This window comes from Lontra canadensis, unplaced genomic scaffold, assembly GCF_010015895.1.
Source record: "Lontra canadensis isolate GAN:19392208 unplaced genomic scaffold, GSC_riverotter_1.0 scaffold62, whole genome shotgun sequence".
In the NCBI taxonomy this organism is placed as follows: Eukaryota; Metazoa; Chordata; class Mammalia; order Carnivora; family Mustelidae; genus Lontra; species Lontra canadensis.
Window position 1 is genome coordinate 4,309,402 of NW_022631056.1, and position 20,858 is coordinate 4,330,259.

The window sequence follows — 20,858 nt, forward strand, 5'->3', positions numbered from 1 at the left end:
CATTAATTTACCTTTCTGGTCAAAATTAAAATTTGAATGAAAAATGCCATGTAATTGATTTGGTGTTGATGATAAATACATTTTTTAAAATGTGGCTTGTGGTGCAAGATACATTGTGTTACCTTTTAACGGTTAAAAAAATTCAGATTTTTAAAATCACCTACAGAAGTAGTTTATTTGAGAGTGGATAAATTCTTACTAGATTAAGTCCTGGCTAATGAGAAAACATTTATTCCTAAAATACGGTCCCCGCCCACTTTGGTCCTCTCAGCAACAAACTGACAAACACTGTATGAAATATGAAAAAAACAATAAGAGAAGAACAATAATCCCATTAACCTGGCAGATCTGGAATGAAAACTCAGCCCGGGAATGGAGCAGGTTGGAGGTGGGAACAGCCAAACAGCACAGTGAACACTCAGCAGGCTCCCAGCCCAGCAAACCCCCAGGGTCTGAGTGTGGAAGGGAGGGCTTGGGGGAAGGGCCCAGCTCGGCTGCAGGGATCAAAGAGAAGCAGGGGAAACAGCCAGAGCGGTGTCTGCTCTTTGAGCAAAGATAATGGAATCCTCTCAGGGTGAAGAGAAGGAACACATAGAAAGATTTAAAAACACAACAAACCCAAGCTGATCGGATTCCTTTATTCCATACCTCAAACTCATCAGGCTTGTCCTCAATTCAAAATCACACCGTATTGAATTACAGGGTTAGAAAAAAATAAAAGGTCATCCTGTTGAGTGTTTTTCCAACCGAAGGTTGCAACTCTTTAGTCTGGGAAGTCAATTACTTGGGAATTTGCATTTAAAAAATGAAATAAGATAGAAAGTGAAGGATATGCACATACTAGGGATAAATACTGTTTGTGGAAATTTGGGGGTATGTGTGTGTGTGTGTGTGTGTTGTGTGTGTCTTTATACAGATAAAACGTAATTCCTATGGGTCTCAGTCAAGCCAACTGTCAGCCTCAGTGAAAACTGATGTGGTCTACCCCCTAACTGAGGTATATAAAAATCAATTCTAGAAAATCAGATCTTCAGGAATAGTGATTTCATAAACTCTGAGACTAATCCTCACTCGATGTATTCTTCCTGCGTTCTACACATGTAGAAAATGTCACAGACTCAGTGCAGCCCTTTGACAAACACAGTAAGTTCTTCAGATAAGAGTTCCAGGATCAGGCATTTCATTCTGATGAAGCTAATGATGTTTGTCAGGAACTGTGGGCGACCTTCCTTTAAAGCCCCTAATTAAGGAGCTGGGATGAAAAAAAAAAAAATGGTAATAGCATGTCTCAAACGTGAAGCTGCTGCTTGGTTCCTATTCATTAGAGAGCCCACAAACTGTGGGCTCTATTTAAGGAAGGTCTGGGATGGTTTGAGGGAAAAATATCACAATCCCTCAAATGTTTCTCTTTAGTCCAATTCTGCTCTCAGCTTACTTATCTCGCCTCGACTTCTTGAAATTTTAGTCAAATTTGGTTTGCAATCTGCTTCATGATTTAAAAGCAGACCGGAATGAATAGAGAAAGGACCAGACAGAGAAGAGAGCAGAAACTGTTAAAAAGATTCTGGTAAAATGTGAAGGGGCTCCCTGACCCACTCAAGACAACGGCCAGTGACTGAGCGAAGTGATCGATTTCTAACTCTCCAGCAACTAAGCATCAAATTCAAGGCCGACTAAATGAAGGAAGGACCATTAACAACAGACTTCAGTATTTTCTGCAAAGCATGAAAGACAACAAGAGAATGTGGGGGGGAGGGGTGCGCGTAGAATCCCTAAAAGAAGCCTGAGTAAGGTTGTGTAGCAGTAAGAAGGCAGATCTCTTCCCACCCAGACACAAAAGGAAAGCACTGAAGGTTTTACAATGGTGTGGCCACTAAAAATACCATTTAAAGATGGGCAAACTTCTTTATCGCCCCAAGAAATCAAAGTAAACCATCTGAAACCCAAGCTCTAGGAAATCGCCCTGCTCAGATAAAGGACCCAATGAGACAGTGAAACAGCACGATCATGAGAGCAGGAGGCTGCCTGGCTTAACCTCGAGCTTTCAGAACCTTCCCTTGGCGCTCAGTGCAGTGAAACAGACATTCTCTCAACTGTATCAGAGACATGGATTTTAGTTGTAATTATGGTCAGCTAATCTGGTGTAACCTTAGTTAAACAAACAGAATCAGCACATTATCATTAGGATGGCAATCTAGCTTCTCTCTTGCGCAGGCCAGGGAGTGAAGACTGTTATTGCCAACTTTGATTCTTATCTAACCTTTTTGGAGCCCCAAATGAAGTTTTTTTCTAGTTTCTCTAGGTGAAGAGATATGTGCCACCCTCCCATCTCACAGAGTTTGGAAAAAACCACCAAAAGGCAATATTTACACGTCATAACTGGGTGCTGAATTGCCATGGGTGAGTCTGTGTGAGTCCAGCTTCTCTCTCCCACAGTGGGAAACTGGCGCAGAATGGGTCGTGTTCTCTGTTTTCCTGTCCTTTCTTCCTGGGCCCATCCCTCCGGTCAGTTAACCTAGTCTGAAGCCTTAGGGTTGTGCTGTCGTATTTTAGATGCAGAGGAATATTTCTGGTTAAATTACTTTCTCCTAATTCTGAACCACTCATGGTGGGAATTTCAAGTTAGCTGAGGACCAATATTAGGGATAATTTGGAGGAAAAAGCCCAGCCGGTGGTTCCTTGAAATCATAACATAATAGCAACGCTTTCCTCATTCATAAGCCTCTTAATAAGCACTTGTCCTCTTCCTTCGTTCTCTTTCTCCCTTCATTCCTTCCTTCCTTTAAAAAAAACAAAACCAAATCTATTGTTTAGAGCAGTTTTAGGCTTACAACAAAATTGAGAAGGGGGGGTACAGAAATTTCTCAAATGCCCCTTGCCCCACAAATGCACAGCCTCCCCCATTACCAGTATCACTCACCAGAATGGTTTGGGTGTGTGTATGTGTGTGTGTGTTTTACTAAGGATGAACCTGCATTGACACATCATAGTCACCCAAAGTCTACAGGTTACCTTAGGGTTCACTCTTGGTGGTGTATATTCTAGCAGTTTGACAAATGTGTGATGATATCCATCCATCATTATAATATCATACAGCGTAATTTCACTGCTCTAAAAATCCTCTGTGCTCTACCTCTTCATTTCTCTCCTTCCCCCATCCCTGGCAACCATGATCTTTTTATTGCCTCCATTTTTGCCCTTTCCCAAATATTGTATAGTTGGAATCGTACAGTATGGAAGCTTTTCAAATTGGCTTCTTCCTTTCCACCTTCTTTCCTTCCAAGATTTTATTTATTTGAGAGAGAGAGAGAGTTAGAGACAGAGACAGAGAGAGTGTGAGTGGAGGGAGGGGCAGAGGGAGAGGGAGAGAGAGAGAGAGAGTCCCAGGCAGACTCCCTGCTGAGCATGGAACCCACGTGGGGTCCCCGAGATCATGACCCAAGCCAAAATCAAAAGTCAGACGCTTAACCAGCTCCTAGTAATGTTTATTAAAGTTTCCTGCATTTCTTTTCATGGCTTGATAGCTCATTTCTTTTTAGCACTAAATAATATACCATTGTCTGGATGTACCACAGTTTATCCATTCACCCACTGAGGACATCATGGTTGATTCTAAGTTTTGGCAATTATGAATAAAACTGCTCTAAACATTTATGTGTAGATTTTGTGTGGACATAAGTTTTCAACTCCTTAGAATAAATACCAAAGACCATGATTGCTGGGTCATATGGTGAGAGTATGTTTAGTTTTATAAAAAAAAAAAACAAAAAAACAACTATCAGTCTTCCAAAGTGGCTGTACCATTTTGCATTCCTACCAGCAATGAATCAGAGTTCCTGTTGCTCCATATTCTTGCTAGCATTTGGTGCTGTCAGTATTCTGAATTTGAGCCATTCTAATAGATATGTAATGGTATTTGTTTTAATTTGCATTTCCCTGATGACATATGATGTGAAGCATCTTTTTCTTTCTCTCTCTCTCTCTTTCTCTTTCTAAGAAAGGGGCTAAGGGAGAGGGAGAGAATCTTAAGCAGGCTCCACACCAGGCTTGATCTCATGACCCTGAGATAATGACCTGAGCTGAAGCCAAGAGTCTGATGCTTAACCAACTGAGCCACTCAGGAGCCCCTCAAGAATCTTTACATATGCTTATTTGCCATCTGTATATTTTTATTGGTATACAGTATTTGTTAAGGTCTTCAACCCATTTTTAGTCAGGTGGTTTACATTCTTTACATTCTTATTGCTGAGTTTTAAGAGTTCTTTGTATATTTTGGATAATGGTCTTTTTCAGATACAGGCATACTTGGAGATATTGTGGGTTCCATTTGCAATCACTGCAGTAAGTACCACAATAAAGCAAGTCAGATGTCAGATGAGTTTTTTGGTTTTCCAGTGCATATAAAATTTGTTTATACTATACTAGAGTCCACTAAGTTTGCAATATCATTATGTCTAAAAAATGTGCATACCTTAATTAAAAAATACTTTATTGCTAAAAATTAGGCAATTATCAGCTGAGTTTACACCAAGTCATAATCTTTTTGCTGATGGAGGGTCTTGCTTAGATGAAGATGGCTGCTGACTGATCAGATGGTGATTGCTGAAGGTTGGGGTGGCCTTGGCAACTTATTTAAATAAGATAAAATTGAAGCTTACTGCATCCATTGGCTCTCTTTCACAAGTGATTTCTCTGTACAGGTGATGCTATTTGATAACACTTAACCAAGAGTCAAACTTCTTTTAAAATTGGAGTCAGTCCTCTCAAATCCTGCTGCTGCCTTATCAACTAAGTCTATGTAATATTCTTTTTTTGTCTTTTCAACAATCTTTACAGCATCTTCACCAGAAGTAGATTCCATCTCAAGAAACCATGTTGCTCGTCCGCAAGAAGCAACTCTTCATCCATTGAAGTTTTATCATGAGATCACAGCAATTCAGTCTCATCTTCAGGCTCCACTTCTAATCCTGGTTCTCTTGCTATTTCTACCACATCTGCAGTTACTTCCTCCAGTGAAGTCATGAGCCCCTCAAAGTCATCTGTGAAGGTTGGAATCAACGTCTTCTAAACTCCTGTCAAGAATGATTTTTTTACATTTCTTCCCGTGAGTCACAAGTATTCTTAGTAGCATCTGAAATGGTAAATCCTTTCCAGAAAGTTTTCAATTCACTTTGCCCAGATCCATCAGAAGAAATCACTATCTATGGCAGATATCGCCTTATGAAATTTATTTCTTCAATTAAAAGACTTAAAAGTTGAAATTGCTCCTCAACCGATGGGCTACAGAATGGATATTGTGTTAGCAGGCATACAACAACATTCATTTCATTGTACATCTCCATCAGAACCCTTGGGTGACCAGATACATTGTCAATGAGCCGTATCATTTTTTTGTTTTGTTTTTTTTTTTATTTGACAGAGAGAGAGCGAGAGATCACAAGTAGGCAGAGAGGCAGGCAGAGAGAGGGGAGGAAGCAGGCTCCCTGCTGAGCAGAGAGCCCGATGTGGGGCTCCATCCCAGGACCCTGAGATCATGACCTGGGCCAAAGGCAAAGACTTAACCCACTGAGCCACCCAGGCACCCCGAGCCATAACATTTTGAAAGGAATTTCTTTGTTCTCAGCAGTGGGCCTGAAATACTCAGTAAACAGATGTGCTGTCATTCAGGCTTTATTGTTCCATAGAGCACAGGCAGAGTAGATTTAGTACAATTCTTATGACAGGATTTTTGTAATTGTAAGTGATCAGTGGCTTCAACTTAAAGTCACCAGCTGTCTTAGCCCCTGATAAGAGTCATCCCGTCCTTTGAAACTTTGAAGCCAGGGATTGACTTTCTAGCTGTGAAAATCCTAGATGGGATCTTCTTCCAATAGAAGGTTGTTTTGTTTACATTGAAACCGTTGTTTATTGTAGCCATCTTCATGAGTTACTTTAGCTAGATGTTCCGGATGACTTGCTGCAGCTTCTACGTCAGCACCTGCTGCCTCACCTGGCACTTTGATGTTATGGAGACAGGTTTCTTTACACCTCATGAACCAACCTCTGCTAGCTTCCAGCTTTTATTCGGCAGCGTCTGTATCTCTTTCAGACCTCACAGAATTGAAAAGAGGGAGGGCCTTGCTCTGGATTAGGCTTTGGCTTAAGGGAATGTTGTGGCTGGACTGATGTACACAGACCACTCAAACTTTCTCCACATCAGCAATAAGGCTGTTTCACTTTCTTATCATTTGTGTGTTCACTGGAGCAGCACTTTTAATTTCCTTCAAGAACTTCTCCTTTGCATTCCCCACTTGGCTAACTGTTTGGCGCAAGGGGCTTAGCTTTTGGCTTATCTCAACTTTCGGCATGACTTCCTCACTAGCTTAATCATTTCTAGTTTTTTATTTAAAATGAGAGATGTGTGCTCTTCCTTTCATTTGAACATGTAGAGGCCATTATAGGTTACTAATTGGCCCAATTTTATTATTATTGTGTCTCAGGGAATAGGAAGGCCTGAGAAGAGGGACAGAGATGGGGCGACGGGTGGTCAGTAGAGCAGTCAGAACACACACGTTTCTAAATTAAGTTTGTCATTTTATAGAGGTACGGTTTGTTGCACCCCCAAACAGTTGCAATAGTAACATGAAAGATCACTGATCCCAGATCACATTACAAAAATAATAATAATAAAAAGGCTTGAAATACTGTGAGAATTACCGAAATGGGTTGCAGAGACAAGAAGTCAGCAAATGCTGTTGGGAAAATGGCACCAATTTACTTGCTTAGTGCAAGGTTTATAATAAATGCATTATCTGTGAAACACAATAAAACAAACCCCAGTAAAATGATGTATGCCTATATGTCTTTTGCAAATATTTTCTCCCAGTCTGTGATTTGTCTTTTAGTTCTCTTGATACTGTCTTTTGCAGAGCAGCAGAAGTTTCTAATTTTAATGAGGTTCAGTTAATCAATTACTTCTTTTATGGTTTATGTCTTTGGTGTTAAATCTAAAGTCATCACCATAGTGAAGGTCATTTAGGTTTCCTCCTATGTTACATTCCAGAAGTTTTGAAGTTTTGTGCTTTACATCTAGGTCTATTATCATTTTGAGTTAAATTTTGTGGAAGGTGTAAAGTCTGCGTCTAGATTTATTTCTTGATTTTTTTGCACGAGGATGTCCAGTCATTCCAGCACCATTTGTTGAAAAGACTATCTTTGCTCCATTGTAATTCCTTTGCACACTTGTCAAAGATTATTCGACTGTATTTATGAGGTTGTACTATTGGGTTCTGTATTCTGTTCAATTGATCTATTTGTATAGTCTTTCACCAATAATACACTGTAATGATTCCTATAGCTTTACAACAAATCTTGGTAGCAGGTTGTGTCAGTTCAGTCCTCCAACTTTGTTCTCCTTAAATATGGTGTTGCTTATTCTGGTCCTTTGCCTCTGCACATAAACTTTAGAATCAGTTTGTCATTATCTATAAAATAACTTGCTGGGATTTTGATTTGGATTGCACTGAATCTACAGATGAAGTTGGGAAGAAAGGACAACAATGTTAAGTCTTCTGTTTATGCACACGGTATAACTCTCCCTTTATTTAGTCCTTTGATTTTGTTTCTCAGAGTTTTGCAGTTTTCTTATAGATCTTATACATATTTTGTTAGTTATACTTAGCATTTCAATTTGGGGTGCTAATGTAAATGGTATTATGTTTTTCATTTCAAATTCCATTTGTATCCTGTTGGGTTTTGTATATTAGCCTTGTGTCCTACATCTGCCTCTTCCCTTCATCAGATTATATCTGAATGTCTACCATGTGCTAGGCAGGCTCTAGAAGCACAATTCTTCCTCCTGAAACTCAGAGTTTAGTGAGTAAGGTAGGTAAGTAAATATAACATTTGAAAATATATGTTATTATAAGGGATTTATGAAAGAGGTCCTTTCAAAAGGGGCTTGGTGGTCCAGAAAAGACTTTTTGGAGTTTTACTCCAAGTGAAGGAGAAAGGGCATTATAGACAGAAGATGACAGAGGAGATTGGATGAAAAACATGGTGGGTTTTCAGGGATCCATGTGTGATTGAGTAGCAAGAGATAGGGCTGAAGGGCTAAGTGGGGTCATATTATTGTGTCCCTTGTTGGGGACTTTCTTTTTTTTCTACAGATCAGTGATTTAAAAAAATTTTTTTTCAAGTGATTTTAACAGCAGATTTTTTTTTAGTTAAGTATTGTATAGTAGGCCAATATAAAAATTAGGTTAAAAAGACATTTCATTTGTATTCATTTATTTTACAAATTAGAACAATGAAGATAAGGGCATTTGTTTGAATATAAAATTGATGGAGATTATAGATGACAGTTATGTCTTATATCAGCCTCAGCTTTGCAATTCTTTGATGTCTGAGTTTTGTTTGTTATATAGTAGCAAGATAATTTTGATTCACAGAGATAAATAGTTGCAAGTGGTCACAGTTTTAAAATGTTATCTGGGAATCTCAGGATTCCTAGTTCTATATATTCTCTCTCTCTATATATATATGTGTGTAAAAAAACACATATATATATTCCCTGTTCTATATATATTTTATATATATATATATATATACACACACACACACTCATATGTGTGTGTGTGTGTGTGTGTGTGTGTGTGTGTGTGTATTCATTCCCTGTTCTATATAAAGAAATGGAAGAGGGGCACCTGGGTGGCTCAGTGGGTTAAGCCGCTGCCTTCGGCTCAGGTCATGATCTCAGGGTCCTGGGATCGAGCCCCGCATCGGGCTCTCTGCTCAGCAGGGAGCCTGCTTCCTCCTCTCTGCCTGCCTCTCTGCCTGCTTGTGATCTCTCTCTGTCAAATAAATAAATAAAATCTTTAAAAAAAAAAAATGGAAGAAAATTTTGGTTCTTAGGTCTACACAAAACTGAAATTCTAGTTCTAGTCACTGTGAGGATATGATACCAGCAATTAAAACTGAATTCATCATTTCAAATTTCTTGACTTGGCCTCAAATGCATTCAGACCAATGTCATTTTATATTTAACAAAGTTGGAATAGTTCACAGAGATTCTTGTGTCCTCCCTGATTGCAACACATGTCACAGCTAGGTCATGCTACCACTCTTCTCCCTCAGTCAGGCTGAGGGAGAATGTATTTATGTATTTATTTAGTGAATGGCTTGTTATAGAGAAAAATATTCTTAATATTTCTCTGTCATTGTCAATGTATTTATTTAGTGAATGGCTTGTTATAGGAAAAATATTCTTAATATTTCTCTGTCGTACCATCACCATCCATTTATTTGTTTACTTAATTACTTTTCTGGTGGAAATAGATGCTAGATTCTTCCATGATTTTGAAGATAAATTATTTTGTTAATTTTCTAGAGCTGTACTAACAAAGTACCATAGATGGGGGTAGCTAAAAAAAACAGAAATTTATTTCTTATAGTTGTGGAGGTTTCCAGTCCAAGATCAGGTGTCTTGGATCAAGGTAAAGGTTTAGTTTCCTCTGGGGCCTCTCTCCTTGTCTTGCGGATGGCTGTCCCCTTGCTGCCTCTTCTTGTGTTTTTTTCTCTGTAAGTTTGCCTCTCTGGTGTCTCTTTGTGTGTCCAGATTTGGTGTCCTTATGAGAACACCAGTCAGATTGGATTAGGGCCCAAACTAATGGCTTCATTATAACTTAGTCATCTCTTTAAAGATCTTATCTCCAGACACTGTCACATTCTGAGACACTGGGAGTTTGAGCTTTAACAGGAACTTTGGGAGACGCAGTGCAGTCCATACAATGGTTAACTACTCTTCCTTGGGTCTTACAAAAAAGACAAAAATGACCTAAAAAAATTCAGGTTTTCTCTTTAGCTTCATGACTTCTCATTTCATTTGAATTTTGATGAAACTTAGAACCAGTCTTTCCCTCCCTCATGGGAAAAAGGAAGACACGTCTTCTCTCCATAAGCCATTATAGATAATGCAATATTTCTCAGCCTTTTCATTTTCTGAACACATAGGAGGGATGTCACACATCCACGACTAATGAATGGCTTACTAAGAGCTTGATCTGTTGAATCCCTTATTCCAAAGCTGTATGATTTGCCCAAAGTCTTATCTTCCTTAAGGATACTGTCTCTACTTTAACAGAGAGGTGTCAGGCAGGGCTACAGTCTCATCTGAAGGCCTGACTGGGAAAGAAATACAAGATCCAAGGACTTCCAAGATCACTCACATGATCTTTTGTAGCATGCCATTGCTCCTGGGTTGTTGGACTGGGGGTCTCAGTTTCTTACTGGCTCTGGGCTGAAGGACTCTTTCTGTTCCTTGCCCTATGGACATCTTCATAGTGTAGGTGGTGTTGTGAGCAGCTGGCTCCTGGCTGTTGGCTTCCATTAGAGCAATTGTGAGGGTAAGAGACTGAGCAAGACATGAGTAGTCTTCTTGTAAATTAATATTGAAAGTGGCATCCATCACTTTTGCTGTATTCAGTTCAATAGAATTGAGTCAGTAGGTCAGTAGGTCTAGCCCACCCTCCAGGGTGGGGGGATTATAAAAGGATATGAATATCAAGAGGCAGGGATCATTTGATGCCATTTTAGAGACTACCTATCATGGTCATCTTTAATCTGGAGCAATTTTTCTTTCTCATTCATCACAATGTACTCATTGGAGAGTACAGGTCAGCTATTTTATAGAATACTGATATGGGTTTGGCTTGTGTTTCCTCACAATTTAAATTTAAGTTATACGTTTTTGGCAGAAATATTATGAAATTACTGTGTGTCCTTCTCAGTTCATCTTATCAGAAGTCACATGATACCAGTTTGTCCCATTATTGGTGATGTAAAATTTGATTACTTGATTCAGTTGGTGGACAAGTATCTCAATGGCAAGTTTACCATTTTTTTTTCTGTATAATTTCAGATACTGTGTTTTTCAGTTCTATAATTCTCATTTGGATTTAAAAAATACTTTCTATTTCTCTGCTGAGATTTCCTTTTGTTTATATCACTGAGCATAGTCAAAATAACTCTTTAAAGTCTTCTTGACTTTATTGAATGTATTTCTAATAGCTCCTTAAAGTCTTTGACAGATAATTCCCACATCTGGGTCATTTTACCATTAACGCTGTTGATTTTTTTCCCCTTGAGAATTTCCCTTGTTAGATTTTCCTGGTTTTTCATACATCAAGAAATTTTGAAGTACTTGTGGTCATTGTGATAATTATGTTGTAAAGATTTTAGACCTGGTTTTATTCATTTGAAGAGTGCTGATCTTTTTATTTTATAGAATATTAATTTGATTAGACTTAAAGGTCAAATTCTGCCTCACTTGTGGAGATTGAAAGTTAAAATCTTGACAGTAAATATATTTTCTTGTTGTTGTTTTTATTATTATTTTATTTTTAACTTGAGCCGCAATCTTTTTGGAGTCTGAGCCATGTATAGGTAGTTTTGAGGTCAGCCATAAATTTGAATAAAGATATTTATTAATAGAATCAGGTTGCTACATCCATGGATCTCCCCCTTCTGTGAATTCCCACTCACTTTCTGAGGGCTCTAGTTACCGTGCCTTTATTCCTGGATCTACCGGCCAGAAACACCATCTGTGGGGAGGTAATTTGAAATGATGTAAATAATCTCTTTCTCTTCAAATTCTACTCAAATTCTTACCCATTGATGATCTCTAAGTCTCCATTGATGATTCTTTTGTGAATCAGTTATTGTGATGATCACAAAAGAGTGATTTTCTATCTTTATTATTTCTTCAGTATTTATTAGTTATCATTCAGGTTAAGGAAGGACTTCCCGAAGTTTCACTCCCCATTTATTTATTTGTGTTTATTATCAGTGTGTTTATTATCAGATTCAACTCTATGTTGAGCGATTTTGTTCATTAAGCTATCTTATTCTGTAATTTTGACATCTTCTTTGAATTTAGTTTTGTAATCTCTCTTAAATGATTTTTAATAATGTAATTTAATTATTAAATTAAATTAATTAAACAAGTTAATTTATAATTAATAATTTAAATTAAATAATTGCTTTAAAAATAAATTCTCATGACTTTTCCATTGACTCATGATGTTACTAAGCAAATTTTATCTGTAACAGTTGTGTTTTTGAATTAAGAATTTGTTCTGAGGGGTGCCTGGGTGGCTTAGTCAGTTGTGTCTGACTTCTGCTTGGGTTATGATCTCAGGATCCTGGGATGGGAACCTATATCGTGCTCCACACTCAGTGGGGAGTCTGCTTCTCCCTCTCTCTCCTTATGCCCCTCCCCCACTCATCCTCACCTCCCCCCAATAATTAAGTAAAATCTTTAGAAAAAAGTATATTCTGAGAGTTGGTAATCTTAATATTGAACAGTAAGATAACATAATATATAGTAAGAGAACCATGTGGTTTATCTAGTTTTTTATGGTATATACTCACTAAAATAGTCTTTGGCAATAGCAATTATGAATTACTGTTTTCAGAGTAGCATTTACTAAATATTGATTATATCATATATGATTTATAAACCACAAACTATGTAGTTTTTAAGATATTATTCTAAAAGGATCACAACCAATTCTGTAGTTGTACACACACATATTTGGGTGTGATTTACAGAAAGGAGCCTTTTCTTTTGTGTATCTACTAAATTATATATAGAAGTAATCTTAGGAAATGTTTTAAGGAAGCTCATTAGGATAAATATATAGCTTCTGAGGAAAGACAATTTATTGAAATATACTAATTTATGATTTGTTCTTGTTGCCATAGGTATTTTATCCCCCAGCCTTCTAAGATGGTAACCCAACTGGTGTCTAGAAGATAATTGCCTTTGAGGTTTGTTTGTTCAAAATTAAGTTTGGGGCTGGATTGTGCCAGTGCTGTTAAGAGAGGTGAAGATGAGCTGATCTAGAGAGGTGTTTGGAAATTTGAGTGATTCTGATTCCATGATTCTGTGACCTCCCTTTTGGTGCTCCTAGGTGATAGCAAGACCACTGATAGCAATGGTGGGCTGGTGCTTCAGGGAGGCTGGCCCTTATGTGAGGCTCTCAGGTTTACTATGGGGCTGCTCACCTCCAAGGGACTGAGTGGACTTAGACAATAGCCACATCAACTGTGAGTACAGAAATCTAAAGATGGGAAAAATGTTTTCCGAATGTCCTGGTATACACAAGATGCTTAGGATTTTTACAGAACCCAAAGGATAATAGAAACTTTTGAACACAAGATAAGGGATTAGATTTTACTAGATTAGAAAAAAAAAATAGTTATGCTACAATCATATACCTGAGGGCTTTGTGGTAAAATTGTTAATTGTTATACCTTCATGACAGCTATATGGAAGTTATAACAGACATTTATTTGCACTGGTTATTTAAGACTAATCCTTCAAGTTCTGAGGCCCATGACATTGTGGTATGAAAAGATATTTGGTATGTCATTGATGTGGTCAGAAGAATTGCTCTGTTTGCCTGTAGCTTCAAGTCTACTGATGAGCTGAGATTGCTGTAATCTTGTAATCACAAGTAACCTTGCTTAATTGGGTTAGTAAATTCTTCCCTAGTGGGCAGGAAACTTCAGTTAGCTGGGAAGCTTTAGTCTTGGGAACCCTTGAAATGAATTATGGAAACATTTAAGGGATTGAAAACCATTGTATTAATATTTTGTATTAAAAAGGAATCTAACATTTGTTATTTTTTTAATTGTGTATTTGTAACATTTAAGAGAACTTGAAAATCGCACTATTAATAAGCTTGTTAGGTGAATAAGTATCCAATTTTAGGAAGATTTTGTGTGTTAAGTCAAACTACTGACATATTTAAAAAGCATAAAGAATATATACATATATATATATTTTTAAATTTTTTAGAAGTTTTATTTATTTAAGTAATCTCTACCCCCAACATGGGACTCGAACTCATAACCCCAAGATCAAGCGTCTCATGTTTCTCTGACTGAGCCAGCCAAAAAGCATATGCCCTCAAAAGCATAGAGAAGCATGCATATTAAAGCGTAGAGCATTAATTAGTATATTCTCTATATATTAATTAATTGTATTGATTAACTGCATTAATTAATATATTCCCTATATATTAATTAATGCAGTTTAACATGTTTGAAGCTATTTATTTGTCAAGAGTGTATGTGATCTCAAACATAATTCAAAGAACTCTTAAGTTTCTGTTAAAACGTACTACACTTATAAATGAGAAAACTGTTTGCAAGCTGAAACTAAAAGCCTAATAAGAAGGGTATTTTTTGAATTTATGGCTTTAATAGGTTGAAATAATTTCAGTAAACAGTGATTTTCAGTAAACAGTGATTTTTTTTTTTTTTTTTTAATGTATAAAAATCACTCTTGAGGATACTGAAAGCCTGAAATCAACACAAAGGTAGAGTTCTGGAAGACTAGTTGCTAGGTAAAGATACTCAGTCTGTAGAAGAGAAAGCCCAGCTTAATGACTGTGTAGTTTTTCTGTTATTATATGCACTCTGCTTTGAAATTCATCCATAAACATGATACTGTCTTTGGAAACGTCAATAAGCAAGATAATTAAAATAGCCCAAGTAATATTCTTCCAAACTCGGAAGTTTTCTGAATCACACTCATATATATCCAGATATATGCATCCTTACGTTTGCTGGCAGCAATACGTGCAATCATGCTAGGTAATAGATGCAGGAGTGCCTCTTCTAGAAGATAGGGAGGCTCCTGAAATCTGTCCTTGTCCCTTAGGGTTTTTGGCATTTGTGGGTAGTTCCTCTGTGCCTTCATCTCCTGCTCTCTCCCAGCTGTGTCATTTGCTTATGGAAATCCTAGGCAACCTACTTGATCCCTATGATATGAGTGAGATGCTATGGTCTTTCATTAACCCTTGACTTTGCTCCTAAGTTATTCCTCTTTGAGGGAGGATAGTTCTGGCTTCTCATGAACAATGCAGGACTTTGAAGGAAAAAATATTTATGTTTTAAATCAGTAGACTTTGCGCTAGTTCGGAGTTTCCTAAACTGTCTCGGTTTATGACACCACCATTAGTGTCTTGATAACTTTTCTATAACACCCCTGGGCCAAAAGAAATACCAAAGCGGTGCCTGGGTGGCTCCGCTGGTTAAGCGCTTCGCCTCACATCAGAATCGCAGGAGCCCCACGTGGCAGGGAGCCTGCTTCTCCCTCTCCCTCTGCCTGCCACTCCCCCTCGTTGTGCTCTCTCCCTCTGTCAAATAAATAAATAAAATCTTTAAAAAAAAATACCTAATAGTTCCATTTATTAAGTTATCAGATTCAAACACCTTAATAAATATTTGTGTTTTTTTTAAAGATTTTATTTATTTATTTGACAGGCAGAGATCACAAGTAGGCCGAGAGGCAGGCAGAGAGGGAGGAGGAAGCAGACTCCCTGCTGAGCAGAGAGCCCGATGTGGGGCTCGATCCCAAGACCCTGGGATCATGACCCGAGCCAAAGGCAGAGGCTTTAACCCACTGAGCCACCCAGGTGTCCCAATATTTGTGTTTTAACAACCAAGTAGCTACTTGTAAAGCCAGTACATATCCCTGAAGAATACTTAGTTTCATTCTTGAACTACAAAGATTGTCAATGTGTAGGCGTGTTAGGCACTGCTTCCCTTCGCTGGCCTTGGAATCAGTCTGGACACTGCCACTCTCATTTCCTGTTCTTCATTGATTTTCATGTGGTATTTGCTTTTTATTACAGCAACTGCTGAAAACCGGCTTTCCCAAAAAAGAAATGTCACCGCAAAGAGTGTAGTGTGATCTAATGAAACTGTGAATCACCCCGAGGTAGTCATGGTGTCCAACAAATGCTTCTGTGCTGTCGTTGAAATTTTGCTTAAAACTCTCTGACTTCTTTGTGGGACCTGGGGTGCCTTAGGGTACAGTTTGGGCCATGTAGTGCTTAAGTGAAGGAAGACGAAAAACACATATTCCGTGTCAGGAACCCAAGTATGGTAGAGCGTATCGATAATGTGGTCAGTTTATTCCCTGAGACAGAGTACTGCAATGAAGATGCACGTGTTTTTTTGTCTGTGTAGTATCTGAATCCCCTTCCCACATTACAACAAACAAAACCTGTACTATACGATTCTTAGGTGGCAGAGCTCATCTTCCTCTACTGAATCTGAGTAGAACTGAAACCTCCTTTCTAACCTCCCTGAGTGAAGGCCTTGGTTCTTAGGCTCAGCAATCAGACCTGTGTTTCTTGGATTTTGAGTCAGAAGCTACTGATGCAGACAAAGGGTCAGGAACGTTAGGGAAATTTTTCTGGCTGTGTGGTTTTAGTGTGCACACTGGGAACGGAGGCAGGGGTGGGGCCGATGTTAGCGCCGGTGGTGTGGATGTTCTCGCCAGGGGCTCTGAAATGTGGGTGTTTTCTCGCCGGACTGGTTCTGTGGCATGATTCTGGCTATGGCTTTGGTGCAGTAACCTCCCTTTTTATTTGCCCATTCTGAACATAGTTCTCTAGACTTCCCGAAGATATGGACAATCAGATATCCTTTCAATAACTTTCTTTCTCTGTTTAAATCATACCAACTACCACAAATAAAAGAATGTGACGAAAAATGTCCATGACCAGAGGAGAGGCAAAATTGTAGAAAGCATATTGCATTGACTTCACCAGTTGGAGCAAAGATCTAAGAAGCTATTGAGGTATGCCTTCTGGAGGCTCTGGAGAGTAACTAATAACCGTTGGTTACTATTTAGCCTTCATCCCTCAATGGCTAGAAAAGCTACATACATGGAGGGCACAGGTAACTTGGACAGATCTGAGAGAGGGAAAGACTTGGAAAGTTAGCACAGAATGCATCAGGCCCTATTAGGTGAGTTTTTTGTTTTGTCTTTCTATTAGGTGAGTTTTATTTATTTATTTTATATATATACACACACACACACACACATATATATATATATTTTTTTTTTTAGATTTTTTTTTTTAATTTGACAGACAGAGATCACAAGTTGGCAGAGAGGCAGGCAGAGAGAGAAGGAGAAGGCTCCCTGCTGAGCAGAAAGCCCCATGTGGGGCCCGATCCCAGGACCCTGGGATCATGACCTGAGCCGCAAGCAGACACTTAACCCACTGAGCCACCCAGGCCCCCCTATTAGGTGAGTTTTAAAGTGACCCACTTGTGGTAAGAGGGTTTGTGAAGTTCACGTCATTAGACATTACGCCCAGAAAAGGTAGGATGATACACACAACTGGGAGCTAGCCAGGGCAACAATAAATAGAAATCAACTCTGTGATACATGTTGGACTGATGAGAGGATGAATTTTAGGTAGAATTATCTAAGCAGGATGGGCAAGATTTACTTGGATGATGATGAATGCTTTTGGCAAACCCAAAAGTCATTAAATTTATATTTCTCACTGGCAGACATTCCATAAAGTCAAATCTAGAGGTGTGTGTTTAGGAAGCCAAATATCTGGCTCAGAAACAAAGGGAAAGGAAAGCAGTCCACCTGCCTGAAATGTTTAAAATTCAGGTATGTCTGCCTGAAAGAGGAAAGAAATAATATCGGAAATTAGAATCCCAGAAGCATATCCATGACTGAAGAAAAAGTTGTAGCAGGAAGAATTGTTCTGCTGTTTTGAAGTAACACAAGTTCTTTAAGATAAAAAACAAAAACAAAAACGAAAAAACAACTTCAGAGGTACAGCAAGCAGAAGACTTTTCTTGCCTCGGTAGAACAGACTAGGATATGCATTTTTAGCCTACGAACTCTGTAAAATAAATTGAATTCATTATTATTATTCTTTTAATTGACAGGTTGTTTGACTTTCATGAGATGAAGCAATTTCAAGTGTGACTCATTTTATCGCCTGGTGAGTGAAATCATGATGTCACGTACACTTGCCAATGTTAGGTACAGACTCAATGGACTTCCATGCTCTTAGGAAAGCTATGTTGTGGGAGTAGTTGGCAGAGAAGAGCCTCTCAAATATTAGGCAACACTATAATTTGTATGACTTATTCAAAAGTAATTGCTGATTATAGCAGTATTCTTAAAGGCACGTGAATATCGTTAATGTGAAATCTCATATCATTTCTCAAAACTCAATTTAAAGACAATTGCCTAAGTTGTTTTAATTATGCTTTAGTGTTCTAACCTATCCACCCATCTTGTTGACCTATTTGCTCTAGATCAACTGTCCTGGGTGTGTATTTTTTTTTTTAAAGATTTTATTTTTATTCATTCGACAGAGAGATCACAAGCAGGCATAGAGGCAGGCAGAGAAGGGGGGAAGCAGGCTCCCTGCCAAGCAGAGAGCCCAATGCGGGGCTTGATCCCAGGACTCTTGAGATAATGACCTGAGCTAAACGCAGAGGTTTAACTCTCTGAGCCACCCAGGCACCTGTGTTTTTTAAATCAAGTTCTTGTGCACTAACTCTTTCTATCATGGGAAGAAAATAGTTTCAACAAGCAGAAGAAAAAAGTCTTACCTTCTTATAGTACTAAGGGGATATAATACTGTTGAAATTATGGCCTGTGAGTTTGGATCAAGATTCAATTATTAGACTTGTTTTTCCTTCCATAATGGTCAAAGAGAAGGAAACCGGAAGTTTGGAAAAGAGCTCCTAGAAGTTAAAGGAAGTTACCTCATAGGAGATGCATACTGATTCCATGGGTCAGCCAACACACATGAGTCTTCCTCCAACTACTTGGCATAAAATGTTTAAGAGAATCATCCTTATCCCTTTTGCAAATGGATGTGAGTGGAACTCTTTATGTCTGATAACAGCTTGCATTTCCAGTATGATATCCTACCCTTTTTTCCGTAGACTCTAAACAACCCCCATCCTTTCGATTCTCTTTCCACAGTGGAACTTTCGTGACTCTGTCCTTTGCTCCTGCTTTGTTTCCTTAAATATCCTTAGTCCTCTTCCTCTTAAGTACAGAGTTCTTTCTTCTGTCATGTGTGCCCCCATGGCATTTGGTTCATATATGGCTCTGTAAGCATAGGGTCTGTTTTATTACACTATTTCTGTTACTGTCTTTACCTTCACTACTTGCTGAGATTCTTTTCTTTTTTTAATTTTTTTTTAATTTGACAGAGATCACAAGTAGGCAGAGAGGCAGGCAGAGGGGGGGTGGAAACAGGCTCCCCGCTGAGCAGAGAGCCCAATGTGGGGCTCGATTCGAGGACCCTGAGATCATGACCGGGGCCGAAGGCGGCAGATTAACCCACTGAGCCACCCAGGTGCCCCACTTGCTGAGATTCTTAAGTGCAGGGGACGATTGTTTAGTCATCTTTGTTCCTGCCACGTTGCAGGGAAACGCAGAATGCTCTCAAAACGTCCATTCTCGTTCTATACATTTGTGCATGTGTATGCTCGAACTCATTATCTAGAATGTTTTAAGCTTGAATGCAGATGTTTGTCCTGGTTTTCACTTCTGTAGCTACGTGTTGTGTGCGATAGTCACTTAAATTTGCTGGATGTTTTGTCCTGTTTATTAAAAGTTGCATTTTTCTAGGTGACTTCTAAGATGCCTTACATCTTTAGATCCTAAGTGTGTCTTACATCCTAAATTTGTAATGCAGGCCTTTCAGTGTGACCTCGGGTTACTTAATCTCTTCTTACTTAATCTCTTCATTAAATGAAGAAAACACTTTCAGATTCATGTGGTGGTTGTGAGGATTCAATGAGACAACATTTGGAATAAAATTTTTTTTTTTTAAGATTTTACTTATTTATTTGACAGAGAAAGAGAGGGAAAGAGAATAAGCAAGGGGAGTGGCAGGCAGAGGGACAAGCAGGTTCTCCCCTGAGCAGGCAGCCTAATGCGGGGCTTGAGCCCTGAACGCTGAGGTCATGACCCGAGCTGAAGGCAGATGCTTAAACTACTGAGCCACCCAGGCACCCCTGGAATCGATTTAGATTGGTTCAGCAAATACATGTTCACTGAGTATGTGCCTAGGAGCCATGAATTGTGCTGGTCCCAGGATACCGTCTGTTCAGTGGGAAGTTACAATCTAGAAGCCTTGCCTGGTAGATAATATGAAGTCATTTCCTTCTTGTTTCCTCTCCCTGGCCTATCAGTTATCAGTACTGGAATTTGGAATGGAATGGGGGAGACAACATTAAATTTTTATGTTTATTTCACCAATGATATTTACATCCAGAGACGAACCCTACTTTGAGAGCTAAAGTTAAAGCTCATGTCATTCTTTAGTAGGAAAGGGAATGACATGATTTGGCAACAAGGCCAGACGAGAACAGTCGAGATCAGATGGGAGCTGTGTGCTCTCAAAAGTATGTTGTGGGAGTAACTAGTCCAGTGTTCTTTCAGCCTGAGAACAGCATTTAAGATTTCCTTATCTTATAAAGGAAAAAATCATTTCTGTTTAATCAGCAGAACCGAGTAAACAACAGGGACTACTTTTTCGAATGCAGCGGTTTTACGTATGTGTTACATACGACAAAACAATTGCATAAGAAGGGTATGCTGTTGTTTTCAAAACAAGCCACCCAGTGGGTTTGGCCTCCAGGAAAACTGCCTACACATTTTCAAAATGGACACTGGCCATCAGTCTTGACACTTCCATCCTGCCATACTGGTTTGCCTCACTTCGCCTCGTTTAGCACCAGGTCTCTGTGCCAGGCATCTCCAGAGAGCTGAAACTCTGGCTGTTGAACACCACACCCCTGGCGGGAAGGGAACAATACAACAATATATTCACAAAGATGTGCTTGACAACAATTTTTTAATTACCAGGATAAGAGGGGCGCCTGGGTGGCTCAAGTCTGTTAAGCCACTGAGTCTCAATTTGGGCTCAAGTAGTGATCTCCGGATCGTGAGATCGAGTCCCGAATCCCTGTCAGGCTCTGCATTCAGCGGGGAATCTGCCTGAGATCCTCTCCCTCTCCTT

The 20,858-nt window shown here is 38.9% G+C and overlaps 1 long non-coding RNA gene across 1 annotated transcript in view; it reads left to right on the forward strand.

Annotated features, from left to right (window-relative positions):
• The window catches only part of LOC116879642, a 73,951-nt gene extending 56,140 nt beyond the window's left edge, over positions 1-17,811 (forward strand). The window contains exons 3-4 of the long non-coding RNA XR_004385072.1: positions 12,742-12,807; positions 17,755-17,811. This is a non-coding gene — a long non-coding RNA (uncharacterized LOC116879642). The remainder of the gene's footprint in view (positions 1-12,741; positions 12,808-17,754) is intronic.
• Positions 17,812-20,858: the final 3,047 nt, after the last annotated feature.